General features: G+C 48.3%; 1 protein-coding gene across 4 annotated transcripts in view; it reads left to right on the forward strand.

The window, feature by feature from the left end:
• ZBTB7C (zinc finger and BTB domain containing 7C) overlaps positions 1-14,789 on the forward strand; it is a 373,471-nt gene that overhangs the window by 310,986 nt on the left and 47,696 nt on the right. The gene's annotated exons all lie outside the window — the stretch shown is intronic.

A 14,789-nucleotide genomic window follows, 5' to 3' on the forward strand; every position in this document is an offset into this window, starting at 1 on the left:
TGAAGGTATCACTGGACAATGATGAAGTGGCACCTTTCTTAAGGACCCACAATGGGTGAGATGGGCAAAGTCTTCCAGCATCGAACTCAGAAAAAATTACTAGGGTCCTGTTGGGAAGATTAGAGCTCTGGCCTATTAGAGTCTGCCTCACTGGCTGAAGCTGTTTCCTCACGTGCACAGTGAAGGAGCTGGGCCAAACAGTCCTAAGATTTCCCTCAGCTGTTATAGCCAATGTGTCTAAAAGCTCTAATAAATGAGGCCCGCCCTGGAAATGCTTATAGTCCAGAGCTGTCCGATACAATGACCATGAGCGGCCTGTAGATATCAGGTACTTGAAATGTGAACACCCCAAGTTCCAATGCACTGTGAATGTAAAATGCACACTGGATTTCAAAAACTTAATTTAAAAAAGAACATAATATTTCTCATTATTGATACATCTCAAAACAATATTTAGGGCCAAGCATGGTGGCTCATGCCTACAATCCCAGCACTTTGGGAGACCAAGGTGGATCACTTGAGGCCAGGAGTTTGAGACCAACCTGGGCAACATAATAAGACCCTGTCTCTACAAAAAAAAGAAAAAATTATCCGGGCATGGTGGTTCATGCCTGTAGTCCCAGCTACTCTGGAGGCTGAGGTGGGAGGATCACTTGAGCCCAGGAGTTTGAGGCTTTCTGTGAGCTATGATCACACCACTGTATTCCAGCCTGGGTGACAGAGCGAGACCCTGTCTTTTAAAAAAAACGAAACAAAAACACCAATATTTGGCATATATTGGATTAAAATATATTGTTAAAATTAGTTTCCCTTTTTTTTTTCTTTTCCTTTTTATCATGGCTACCAGACAATTTTTAAATTGCATATGTGGCTCACAGTGTATTTCTACTGGACAGCTCTGCTTGAGAGAGAAGCTGCACAAAGAGATAACTGGCACTCAGGCCACCTCTGCTTCAGGAGTTCACAGAGGAAAGAGCACTGTAGACTGGAGTCATCTGACAAGGGGGTGGAGACAGTGGAACTGGAAGGTAGATGGGTCTGATTCTAGTAAGACCGTCAAGGGGTGGGTCTGTCTGGCCTGGGTCAAGTACAGTGGGGAGCAGGATCCCATCCTACAGTCAAGTGCCTGGCCAGCCAACTTTTCTGGAAGTGAAGGCTTTGGTAGGGACCATGGGAAGTTAAGGCTGGACAGATAGGCCTGGGTCATGCTGAGCATTTACGGTCTCAGCCTCTGTCCACTTCCCCAGGACTCATCCCCAGTCCCCTGCTTCTCTCTTTGTTGGTGCTGGTGCTCAGCCCAGCTAGAGGCCCACAGCAGGGAGAAGTAGCTGACAGAGGACTTGGTTTCTTCTTCCTGCCTTGCTTGTCTATAAGGCCTGCGGACAGCAGTTGTTCAGGAAAGTGCAGGATCGCACCTGAAAGTCTGTAGGTGTCCTTACAAAGGACTTTTAACTCCCTGGGCAAGAGTTAGTGTGATGCCGATCATATATACTTGTGTACTTATGTATTAATATAAAGCTACTGTATTAGTCTTTTGAAAAGTAAGCAGTAGCTTTAAAGAATGAAAGGAAAGAATGAGGTTAAATCAAGGAAAAGACTAAAGCAATTCAGGAAGAAATAAGAAAAATATGGAAAAATGCCCCCTCCCTTTTTAAAAGTAAGTAACCATGCTTTAGTTTTTATTTATTTTAGAGAAAGGGTCTCGTTCTGTTGCCCAGGCAAGCCTGGAGTGCAGTGGTGCAATCACAGCTCACTGCAGCCTCAAACTCTTGGGCTCAAGAGGTGTTCCTGCCTCAGCCTCCCAAGTAGTCAGGACTACAGGTACATGACACTGTGCCCAATTTTTTTTTCTTTTTAATTTTTTTCTGGAGATGGGGTTTTGCTTTATTGCACCGGTTGGTCTTAAACTCCTAGCGTCAGAGGATTCTCCTGCCTCAGCCTCCCAAGGTGCGGGCATTACAAGAGTGAGCTACCATGCCTGGCCATAAATGCCTCCTTTGGCCTCTGCCAGACCAGGATCACAGCTCTGATCACTTGGAATCAAACCTGAGAAGTGGGAGAATAATGAGCATAAGAACATGGCTAATTGGGAATGCAAAATGTCTGTAAGTCTCCCTGGCCCTAGCCAGCAGGAATTGTTTTGTTTTTTTTTTTTTTTTTTTGAGACGGAGTCTCGCTCTGTCGCCCAGGCTGGAGTGCAGTGGCGCAATCTCGGCTCACTGCAAGCTCCGCCTCCCGGGTTTACGCCATTCTCCTGCCTCAGCCTCCCAAGTAGCTGGGACTACAGGCGCCCGCCATCTCGCCCAGCTAATTTTTTTTATTTTTTAGTAGAGACGGGGTTTCACCGTGTTAGCCAGGATGGTCTCGATCTCCTGGCCTCGTGATCCACCCGTCTCAGCCTCCCGAAGTGCTGGGATTACAGGCTTGAGCCACCACTCCCGGCCAGGAATTGTATTTTAAGGGAACACTGTGTTCAATATTTTCACCTTCTCATAGAAACTCCAGTGTCTTACTTGTCATGTGACAACACTGGAGCTTTCCTGCCTCTTGCCTTTGTTCATAGAATTCAGATGCCCTCCTTGCTTTTGGATGCTCTCATTGCCTTCTCCAGGCCTGGGAGCACAGTGGGCACTCAATAGCAGGCAACCAAGGCTGAGGAGCCAGTGCTGGAAGACTTGAAGTAAGTTTCAACCTCTCCTACTAACTATGTGCACAATCCTGGGCAGATCACCTCGCATTTCTGACTTTCAGTGTTCTCATCTGGAAAATGAGGATCATTATAGTTACTTCTCAGAATAGCTGGGAGGAGTTATTGAAAAACAATATATGTTAACCCTTTAGCACAGTGCCTTGTAGGAAGTAAGCACTTAACAAATGGTAGCTATTATTATTATTATTTGCAAAATGGGAATAACAGTGTCCACTCCAGCACAGAGTTGGATTAAATAAATTGTATTAAATTTAAATAAGATGGTAAACATGCAAGTGTTTGCAAAGTTTAGAGCCTGTTGCACATCACATATTCGTTCACTTAACAATTGGTACTAAGCCTGCTTAGCCTGCTGCAAGAAGATCAAGGACACACAAGGCAGAGCCCTCAGAATCCAGGAAGGGAGATAAAGTTCACATGCATCTCCAAGGCTGCAGAGAGGGAAAGATGACTTCTCCCTGAACAGGAGGTACTCTTTACTGAGAACCCTGAAATGTGGGCTCCATTGTGGTGGATGAGACAGGACTCGAGGTGATGAGAGTAGGAAGGCATTCCAGGCAACAGAGGACTTATGTGAGCAATGGGACCACACACAGGGTGTTAGGGGAACAGAAAATGATCTAGATTATGGAACATGGGGTGCCGGTTAACAGGGCAGCAGGTAGCGATGCAGGCTCTGGAGCCTGCCTTCTGAAATTCAGTTTCAACTCTACCATCTCCTAGCTGTGTGACCTTGAGTATATTTCTTAACCTCTCTGTGCCTCAATGTCCTCACCTATAAAATAGGGATGATAATAATAGTATCTACCTTATGAGGTTGTTGTGAGGATTAAATGAGACGATACATACTCTTGGATCTGTACAGTGGGGCACAGTCTAAGAGCTTGGTGATTTCTTCCTGTGGTTGGTGGGGAACAGCAGAGAGAAAAAGAAAAGCCCAGGAAGCAGGCAGGGGCAGAATGAATGCCAGGTTCAGGAATTGTCCTTCATGACGAAGGTGGGAACCTGTCAAAGGTGATTGAACAAGAGAGTGACATGATCCAAGTTGCTTGTTAAGAAGATGAGTCAGCCAGCAATGTTCAGAGTAAGCCAGCTCAGGGAGAGAGGAGAGGTGGCTCCACTGCCCAGCCTGTGGCTGAGATGGCCTAGGCATGGTCAGGCAGGGATCCTGGAGAAGGAACTAGAACCCCTCAGAGGCCTCCCACCAGGGCCATAGTCTCTAAATCTGCTGCTGGAGCCAGGCAGGGCCCCTGGCTGGGCAGGGAGGGGTCTCTGAAGATCCCAGACATTCATTTATCCCAGAGTCTGTGTGGCCACCATTCCTTACAGTGAGCCCAAAGCCCAGTTCTTCATGACCAACACTCAGTTTTCCCCTGAAGATATTTACTATTAGATAATAATGATAGCTAATGTTTATTGCGTACTTCCTGCCAGCCAGGAATTGTTCTAAGTACTCATAGTATTAACTCTTTTAATCCTTACAACAACCCTAGGAGGTAGAATTGACTCTTATACGCCCCACTTGACAGAGGAGGAAACTGAGGCACAGAGACGATCAGTCACTTGCTCAGAATCACACAGCTAATGAATAGCAGAGCAGTGGTCCAAACCCTGGTCTAGGACTGGCTTTTCATGTCTTCTACACCTCATCAGTTCATGTTTGTCAAGCAGAAAAAAAATCATGTCTAATGTTAGCCTGCGACGAATGTCTCAAGTGAGGAGACTTCTCCTGGGGGAGAGATAATGGGCCCCCTTGGGCAGGCATCACAAGGTAAACATGCTTGGGTGACGAAATGGGACCTTTCCATCCTTCTTGCTCACCCTCCTTTCCCCAGCACACTCCCAACTCTAACTCCAAGACCTGCTCTCAGGACAGAGCCTAAGGCCCCTTGAAAGCAAGGTCTGTGTCTTATTCACCTTTTTACCTACCCCTGCCCGCCCTGCCATAAAGCCCAGCAGAGGACCAGGCTCAAGGTAGGCCCTTGAGTTCAGCTGAGTTGATTTGGATGAACTCATCCATACTGAGATGTAATTGAGTGATAAGATATTAATGACACCAGTCCTGAGGGCTGGGCATTTTAATGTGGGCTGAAGTACAGGTTTGGCTTGCCCCAAAGGAATGAAGGTTTGATTGTGGAATGATGAGCATCAGTCAGCAGGGAGGCTTCAGGGGTCACTAGGAGTGACAGAGGTTCACTGAACAGAGGTTCAGACAAAGGGGTTCAGGTGACAGAGTCCCTCTCTGGCTCCCAGATACCATACCCCACACAAGCAGCCACCATTTCTGTCTCTGCGTTGCCAAGTGCTTCAAACTCAACGTAATTCCTAGGTCCTGAGGTGCATGAGACCCATGCTAGCCCGTGAGGAGGCCAAGAAGTGGGTGAGAAGGCCCAGCACTGGCCTGGAGAGTTGTGGAAGACAGGCTGGGCCACACTGGGTCTGAATCTGTGTAAACATCAGCCACAGGGCCCAGGGTAGGGGTGACAGGATGAGTGGGGCCTGAGTCATTCACTTCTCCATGGCTCACAGGCACACTATGGGTCCAGGTTCATGCTGGATGCCTCAGGAAAGTGCAGACATGCCCCAGTGGAGTCAGCTCAGAGGAGCAGAGGAGCTGCAGGGACCTCAAGAGCCACCTGCCACCACTCCTGTGAGTCAACCCAGAGCTAAAGGTGGCCGCTTCCTAATATAACAAGTGAAATGAAATAGAGTGTGACATGAAACCTACTCAAAACAACAGGGTGAAGAGACCTAAGCCCCCATCGTGGGGAGGGGATGGCACATCATCTGGCAGGACCTCATTTCTGCAGTCCCTTAACCTGTGACCCCTGATCTTTGCTCCCCACTGCCCCGCCTTCCTCTGACCCAGGGTGAGGCCTCCGAAGGTTGAGCCTTCCCTGAGACCTTCCATTCTCTCCTTAGTTGCTCTGGGGCTGGGGTTGCTCTGGGGCTGGGGAACGTGCCCCACTGCTTCCTTCCTCAACACCACCCTTCAGCACAGTGGGACACCCACCCAGGGGTAATGGACAAGGAAGCTGGGTGCAGGGGAGGGCTCATGCCCACAGAAGGTTCTGGAAGGCTCCTTCAGCGTGGAGACCTTCTGTAGGCACAAGGGAGGAGGCTGTCCCTGCAACGACCCTGGAGAGTCGGTCTCAGATCATGTTTAAAGGCCTGCTTCAACCAACAGGATTGGAAGTTCACCAGATGTGTCCACTGAAGCCCTTCCTTTCTTCAGGGACAAGATAGGAGGGGAAAGTAAGTTCCTAATATGGGTTGCTAAAGGCCCTTTATAACCTCATAATCAGAAGGAACAAAGGAGTTTCCTTCTACAGCCACAATTTACAGTCAGGGGAACTTCTTTAATTTCATTTTTTTAAGGGCAGTGAAATGGATTTTGCAGCTGTATGGAGCAGTAAAGCCCCATTATGACAAATTCCATTACAGAGAAGCATTCAGTGATTAGAGATTTCCATGTCCCAGCAGATGGCCTATGGAAACGGGACTCTGTGAATGGGGTCAGACACAAACCTTGCACCGCAGCCTCCTCTAGTCCCTCTCTCTGGCTCCAGCGTACCCTTCCCTTCGATGGAGAGAAATGCTTTGCATTTGTTTTGCTGCCTCTGTATGAGGAGGTATGGGATAGGTGAGGAGGGGTAGGGTGGGTGGGGACGGGCAGGGGACAAGGGGCTAAAGAGAGAGAGAGAGACGAAGGAATACTGTGGAGGGAAGAAAGCTGGTCTGGAACTGAGGCTTCTAGATTATTAGTTTGGCATCAGTAACAGCCCCTCAGGATGTTGGTTCTAGAGGGCTACTTGGAAATCAATCATTTAGGGCAGTGGTTTTCAAACTGCAAGTGATGCTCTATTATGGGTAGTTTGATTAATCTAGCAGGTCATACTGCTAGCTTTTTAAAATTAAAAAAAGGAAAAGAAGAATAGAATAGAAAATAACATGCATCATATGTAGTTAGGGTAAGTATTGTTCAATACCACTTTTATTTCAGGTTTTCACACACAGATATATATCCTGGTCATGAAGAAAAATGTCATAGCAGGTTACAGTTGGGAAAAGTTTGGGGAACACTGATCATGTCTCCCAATACCTAGATTTTCATTTTAAGAACACTGGGGTACAGATAGGGAAAACCATTTGTCCAAAGTCAACCAACTCTTGAAATTCACATGCAGAACATGAGGCCTGACTTCCAGGCCAGACCTCATTCACCCAGCAGTTTCCCACATCAGATCCTTCCTGTGGAGGGTAATTGAAGTGCACATGTGACTGTCCATCAAAGCAACCTGTTCCAGGCCTTGGGCGAGTGACTTAACCCTCTGACGGTCAGTTTCTCATCTCTAAAATGGGCCCATACCCACCCAGCAAGGTCATTGTGAGGATGGTGAGATTACATAAAACTCATGCCTAGCACACAGAAGGTACTCAGAGTCTGCTGTTTTCCTTACTTTCTCTCCTTTCCAGATACCTGAAGCTTCTCCCTTTCCCTGGGGTAAAATACATGGACATATATTACAATTCCCCTAACCTGTGCCTTGACACAAGCAAACATCCCAGAGAGAAGGCAGCGACCTGTGCCTGCTTTCACATACCTCCTACATTGTCAGACATGTTCCAGCATTGCTTTCAGCCTGTTGCTTCCCTGTTGAGGGCCTGAGTGACAGCTCCATCTCATCTTGGGTTCCTGCAGATAAGGAACGGGATTATCGGTAATGTCGGTGGGTTGAAAATACCCAAGATGACTAACAATTTGATCACTCCCAGGCACCATTGTGAAAGTTTTACCTGTATTCTTACCTTTAGAGAAAAATGATGGCTCAGATCTTGTGCTCAAGATGTTCTCACATTCTGTTGCCCTATGATAAGGCTCGGTGTGTTGGAATCTTCTCCAAATAGACTGTGCAACGGGACAGTGCATAATTTTGTGAAAAACATATGCTTTATGGGGACTGTTTTAATTTCAACTCACTTGGAACACCCCCAAGTCCCCAAACCATTGTGATAAGGAACAGTTTTCTTCCTCTTGGCCTCCTCTAATGTGTAGACCAACACTGTCCTACAGAAGTATCATGCCAGCCACATACTGACTTTAAAATGTTCCTCATAGTCACATTACAAAAATAAAAAGAAATAGTTAACATTAATTTTTGCAGTACATTTTAACTCAGTATATCCAACATATCATTTCAACATGTAATTCATATAAAAATTATTAATGCTGTATCTATCTCCTTTTTTTGGTTACTAAGTCTTCAAAATCCAGTGTCTGTCTTCCACTTGCAGCTCATCTCAGCTTGAGTAGCTGCATTTCAAGTGCTTAATAGCCTCGTGTGGCTAATGGCTTCCAGGTCGCACAGTACAAGCAGAGTCTTCTGCACATGGTAGGAGTTCAAAACATATTGTGGAACTTAACTTGATGCTGGACCCCTGTTGAACCTCAGGGAGCATGTTAAGATCTGAGGATTGGGAACTGAAGGAAGAGAAGGGGAGAAAGGCCCTGATGGTGGTATTGTAAAGAAGTCACTTAAAGGGAGGCTGAAGCAGGAGAATGGAGTGAACCCAGGAGGCGGAGCTTGCAGTGAGCTGAGATCGCACCACTGCACTCCAGCCTGGGCAACAGAGTGAGACTCCATCTGAAAAAAAAAAAAAGAAGAAAGAAAAAGAGAAAAGAAGTAACTTAGAATGAACAAAACCATAGCCTTTAAAACAGCCAGGAACTGCCTCCCCTTCCTGGGCTACATCAGACTTGTCTGTTGGTCCTGACATGGATGGTTCAACAGGTGTCTAGAATCAGAAAACCTGAGTTCAAGGTGCAGACTCGATGCCCTGTGCTGAATGGTCATGGGGCCAGTTGCAGGATCCAAGCCATGCTAAGCCTCCCTGGAAGTTTGGCTATTGACTGGCTGGAGACTGAGAGATGGCTTCCTGATGTCTCATTTTCATCACAGGTAGGGTTTCCACTCCCCTTGTCGAATACTTGCATCAAGAAGAACCAAAATTTTAGCTTTTGTTGCTCATCCATTTCAAGGAACTTACCACCAGTAATGGGAGAAGGTCCGTGGTGTTTTTGCAGGGAGAGCTGTATGGCTGGCCAGTGTCAGGCTCCCAGGGAAATTTCAGTGATGCTTGATGAGAGAGATCAAACCAGGGGCGAATGAAGAAAGAATGCACGAATCTCGAGTGGGGAAAAGAAGCAGGAAGCATGTGGGCTCACCCGGGCGCTCTACAGTGGCAGGGGCAGAGGGAGAAAGATGAGCAGGCGGACAGCCAGGCCCAGGGGAAGCCTGGGGCTCTGGGGTTGCCTGGCCTCATGGGCTTTGGAGTTGCCTGGCCTTGTGGGCTCTGGAGGCTTGCCCAGGCCTCACTGTGTACAGCCCCAGCAGGACCGGCCAAGCTCACAGTGGCTGATGTGTCAGGACAGCCCAATTCCTGTCACATGGTGCCACATCAGCCACTAACCTATGTAATAGATCCCATGTGAGGGCACTTCAGAGCTTGAAGGGGAAGTGCAGAGACCATTCCTTCCTTTACAGATGCAGAAATGGAGGCCCACAGCGAAGCAGCTTGTCAAGGCCAGGCAAGGAGAGACGGGTTAGATGGGAAATAGAAGATGCCTGGGAATTGGCAACTCCGGGTGCCTGCTCCTTCTGTCATGCACATTAATTAGAACGCTGTTTGTGGCTCTCTTAGCTTCGCCTTAATGAGAGTCAATACATGAAAAATATGGGCTTACAGTGGGACCCACAGAGAAATACGGATGTGAAATGGAAGGCTACAAGTGAACGCCTAAATGCCATGTTGCTTGTGGGCAACTTGGATCTGGCAGGGTACTGTCTACACTCAGATATCCAGAGTCACACATGGGTCTGTCCAGGTACTAGAGGGCTTGGATACAGGAATCAGGGCGATGTGGGCTGAGGTGACTGAAGTGTTAAGAGTGACAACAGGCTGGCTCAGAAGCCCTTGTACTCCATGCAGGGCTGATCCTATCTGGGGCTGTCATCCTCCAGCTGATGGAGACATTGAATGTCACTCCTCCACCAGGCGGGCCCCAAAGGCGCCACTCTGCTGTCAGTGGGCTTGCCAGCGTGTGGTAAGGTCTGCTCCCTGCGCTGAGGAGCAGCGGTGTCATTAGCACAGACTCATGTGCTGCTGTCAGAGGAGTGGAAAGCTGAGGTGGTGGCTCCCCATGCCCTGCAGTCCCTGGGCACTTGCACACTGGCCCACGGACTAGGCATTCTTACCAGCTGAGGTGCCACTGCTCGGTCCCCCTGGAAATGGACCTATGTCCCTCTTCCTCAGCTCCCCTGTAGCCTCACAGGAAGCAGGTCCTAGAGGCTACATCATACCCCACAAAGTGGAATGACGGCACTGCAAGAGCCCAAGGGTACAGCTGGCCTGTCCAGTGGGCTGGAGCCCACCCCTTCTCTTTTGTGAAGGCAGTTTCACTAAGAGTGTGGGTCCGGAGGGGCTCTGAGGGGTGATCTGGCTGCCTTCTCCTTGGGCCATTGTGGCCCCTAAAGCCCAGCCAGCTTCATCCTCTCTGCTTTGGCAAGGAGGTGCTGATGTAGCCAGGAGGGGAGGGGTTAGGAAATGAAGTGGCCAGTACCCCATGATCCCACTGCAGTTGAGTTTGTCCCCTCCAATGAGGTGGACCCTGGGCCATTTATTCTGACAGTTTGTTGTGCAGGATTCTTTGAATCTCTGAGATGGGATAATGGGTGCCTCCCTTTCCAGAATGGGTAATACTTTAAAAAATTGGGCATAAATGTTTTATTTCACTTATTCAGCAAATATTTGGTGCCTACTATGTATAAGAGACACTGTGCTGGGCACCATGGACCCCGTAGTAAGGGCGACAAGTCATGACTTATCTGTGGTTGAACTGAAAAATGCCACTGGTCCCTTGGCATCCGGCGCTACATCGTATCTTGATGTATGTATGATCCCAAACAGGGCAAATAGCCATCTGAGGCCTCAGTTTACCAATCTGTAAAACTGGAATAATTGATATTCAAGTTCACCCAGCTCTAAAAATTCTGTAATTCCTCACAGCAACCCACTCCTAGGCATATACCCAAAATAAATGAAAATGGGTACTTAGACAGATACTTGTACATAACATTCACAGCAGCACTATTCACAATAGTCAAAACCAAACCGAATGTCCATCGATGAATGAATGAATGAACAAATTGTGATATATGCATTCAATGGAATATTATTTAGCCATTAAAAAGGAATGAAGCACTAATACATGCTACAACATGGATGTACCTGGAAAACATCATGCTAGTGAAAGAAGCCAAACACAAAAGGTTACATGTTGTATAATTTCATGGGCTCTGTGGATCAAGAGGACAAAGTCCATCATTAACTTGAACTAAGCTCCTGCCAAGCCCAGAACCCCTCACCCTGCTACCTGCCTATGGGGTTCTTGCATCTTCTCTGCTTTGGAAATTAGTGGCTCTCTCTACCACTCTGGGGTGAGAATGGAGGTTCTCCTGTCGCTTTCAGTTGGTCGGGCCAGTGCTTACCACAACCCTTGGAGCCCCCTAGCATCCCATGACTAGTCCCCAGTACACCCAACTCGCTCTTCTCATGCTGGGCCTGCTGCACCGATGCCCTCAAGGCTGACCTGCTGCTGCTGGTGGAGTGTGGGCCAAGGTGCCAGTACCCAGATTGAGGGTACCCTGCCCATCCTAAAGGCATGCCCCCAGGGGCAGCAGAGGTCCTGGGGCCACATCATGTTCTCTGCAGAGTCAGACAGCCGCACTTTCCCACCTTTGTGCTGCCAGCAAAGAGGCCTTGCATGTGTGTCTCAGAGATGTTAGACACAGAACCTTTGGATTTTCCTGGGCTCTCTCGCGGTAGGATCCCTTCCTTTGTACAGGACCTGATATATTGCAGGAGCTTGAGAATTATGTGTTGTGTAACTGAATGAGTGAATGAATGAATGGGTATTGGAATCATGCGAGATAAGCCAGAGGACCATCTTAGTGACAAAATCCAGCTATCCCCAAATCTCCCATCACCTCTAACCCTGAGGCATCTGAAACTCTAGCTTCTGGCCTTCTACTCCATCTGCCTTGGGGAGAGTCATGGTGTGAGGGGCAGCTTACTCCTTCATGCAACAGATGCTTGGCTGCCTGCCCCTCCAAGACTCTCCCTGATATGCCCTGGCCCCCTCTAATTCTACATAGACATAGCTTAAACTCAAGCTGGAGCCCAGCCAGGTGAGCTGGGGAGGCTAAGGGGAGGAAAGAGCCTCGTGGTGGGTCCTCCCCAGCATCTTACCTCCATAACCAGGGAGCCAGCAGGGTATTGTGCAGGCCTGAGTCCTGCCCCTGCCTGCTGAGAGGTGATGATGATAAGACCCAACTCAGATGGTGAGGACGAGGTGACCCAGTGCCTAGGCACTCATGGAGTGCTCATCAAATGTTGCCACCATCACATTCAGTGGTTGCACCTTTGGGGGCTCACTTTCCCCGACTTCCACATGTGCATCTGTGACTGGAAGCTGCTGCCCTCTTTGGTGACCTTCCGTGTGCCCTGACTGTACTTTGTCACTTCACTTCTCTGTTCATTCATTCAACAAGTGTTTTAAGCAGCTGCTCCATGCCAGGCCCTGCACTAGGCTCAGACTCGCCAAGTTGGGTGGGGTGTGCCCCACACACCCTTCCTCACTCCCTGGTTTTGTGTGTTTATTGCAGGGTTTCTCAATGACAGGGAGTTTGGGGTATGAGCGTACTGGGGGAGTTCCGTATTGAATCACCAGTAGGGTGTTTTTAAGCACCACCCCCATCTCACCGTCTTTATTACCACCTCCACTCACATAGTTACCTTTGTGTGTGTGTGTCTGGAGAGTATATAAGTTTCAAGTACACCATACCTTATTATTAAGTATAGTCACCATGACTTTTATTAGGCCTCCAGAACTTACTCATAACTGGAAGTTTGTACCCTCTAGCCAACATTTCTTCATTTCCTCCACTCCACCCCTACAGGATTTTCTGATTTTTTAAGAGAGACTGTATTGCCTTTAGAATAAGAAAAAAATCATAGAGGAGGAATTTTTTGTTCATGTAACAACATATTGTGCATTTCTTTCTATTCTGTTCCTGTGACCTTTGCTGGAGGGGAATTTAGGTGCTGTCTGGGCCAAGTTCAGAAACATGTAGGAAGTTATGGGGAAGTGTTAAAGCCAAGTTAGTACTTACTTGAAGCTTCTTCCTTGATTGAATTACATTTGTTGGAAAAGGGATCATGGTTCGGGCTTTGGACAGGGCATAATGACTACATTCTCCTGCAGTCCCATGGGTTCTCAGCAGAGCAGTGCATTTTGGGACCCCTGGCTCCAACATGCAAGTCCAGAAGGTTCCCTGTGGAGCCCTCATAATAGCTGTCCCAAGGGCTCCGTAGGTCAAGAGGACAAAGCCCATCAGGAACTTGAACTAGGCTCCTGCCAAGCCCAGAGCCCCTCACCCTGCAGCCTGCCCATGGGGTTCTTGCATCTTCTGTGCTTTGGAAATTAGTCGTGTGGGCAACCACTCAACTACAATCTCAGTGGCTGGCAAGTGGCTGGCAAGGAAAGCAGGAAATATTTGGGGTCAGTGTCCTGGATATTTAAAAATTGCTTTTCTATTTGGGACCAGTGTCCTAGATATAGCCTGGATATAGAACTGCTGGTGGCCCTTTGCCCATTGGAAACCCCCCACCTCCCTTCCCTTACCCTCCTCTGGGCACCCAGCACTTTCCATTTTTCTTTTCCAGGTCCTTACCACATTATACCTTGTGGTTATTTATAAAGAACCTGTTACAACTACAAGAGTGTCAATTCCTTCCTTTACTTGTTGAGTCTCAGTCTCCTCATAAATAAAATTAAGAGACTGATTAGCTGCCTCCTAGCATTGCTGTGAAAACTGAAGTCAGGTCACAGGAGTAAAGTGCCTCACAAGGCACTAGGAACATAGAAGCGGCTCATTTAGTGGGGCCTCATTATCCCTCTGCCTTGGGGACAAGAAACATGTTTATTTTTCATTCCTGTAGCACCTTGCCCGGAGCCCATCTCATAGAAGGCCTTCATTAGGTAGGCATTTGCTGAATTTGCCTGAGCAGGCGCTGGGGAGGAACGAGTTAAGGGAGGGTGGAGTGAGGGAACAAACATTTCTGTGGCACCCAGTACTACGTGCCAAGAGGCGTTGTCTTAGGTGCACGTAGATGGATTATATGTTCAGCCTGAGAACAGAGCTGGGAGCTCCTAGAAGAGCGGGTTTGGGAGGATGGGACATCTTCAACTGGTGTTTCTGATTTCTGGACATGCTGGGAGATTAGTGGACAGAGCAGGTGGGGCCTCTGAAGGCTCCTCTGTTTAACCTGAACACTCTCCCTTTCAGCTGCAGGGGGGATGACGCTGACCTGTGTCATGTCATTTCTACCTTTCTACCTGGGAAAAGGTAGAAAAGAGTCGCCTGCCCCTCCCCGACCCGGAAAGAGGCCTGAGGGTTCTTGCTGTCCCTGCAGCTGCAGGGGAAGCCCTCAGATGCCATCCTGGAAGTGGGGAGGCAGAAGGAGGAATCAATCAACCCAAAACTGTGCAATCGCTGCGCCGATGATCTCAGCCAAGCCCACGGTGAGGGAAGAAGGGCTGCTTTGTGCTTCCTGGAACTCCAGGCATCAAACAGATCCTGGGGAGGTTCTAGCATGTTCTTCCTCTCTGGGCTGGCTGTTGCCATTTCCATCTGGCTTCTCCTTATTGGGCACTGGGCTTGAAGCCCTTTGTCGCATCACCAGCCTCTTCGGATAAGAATGAGCGGAGCTGCAGCTAATACTGAAGAGCTTATGTCCTTTCTCTCCCATAGAACAGGAAGGGCATTTGGGAGGGGAGAAATGACCAAGTGGAAACCAGTTTGTCTTGAGGAACTGTTTGGCAGTGCCATCTACCCAGCACATTGATGAAGCTCAAATGCGTCCTCTTCATGCTAATACCTGTAGCACTGTGGGTAGGGGAGGCAGAGTTGAGAAAACACATGGAAGCCTGTATCCTGGGAAAATTGTCAAACGCCTC

This window comes from Rhinopithecus roxellana, chromosome 21 (assembly GCF_007565055.1).
Source record: "Rhinopithecus roxellana isolate Shanxi Qingling chromosome 21, ASM756505v1, whole genome shotgun sequence".
Taxonomy (NCBI): Eukaryota; Metazoa; Chordata; class Mammalia; order Primates; family Cercopithecidae; genus Rhinopithecus; species Rhinopithecus roxellana.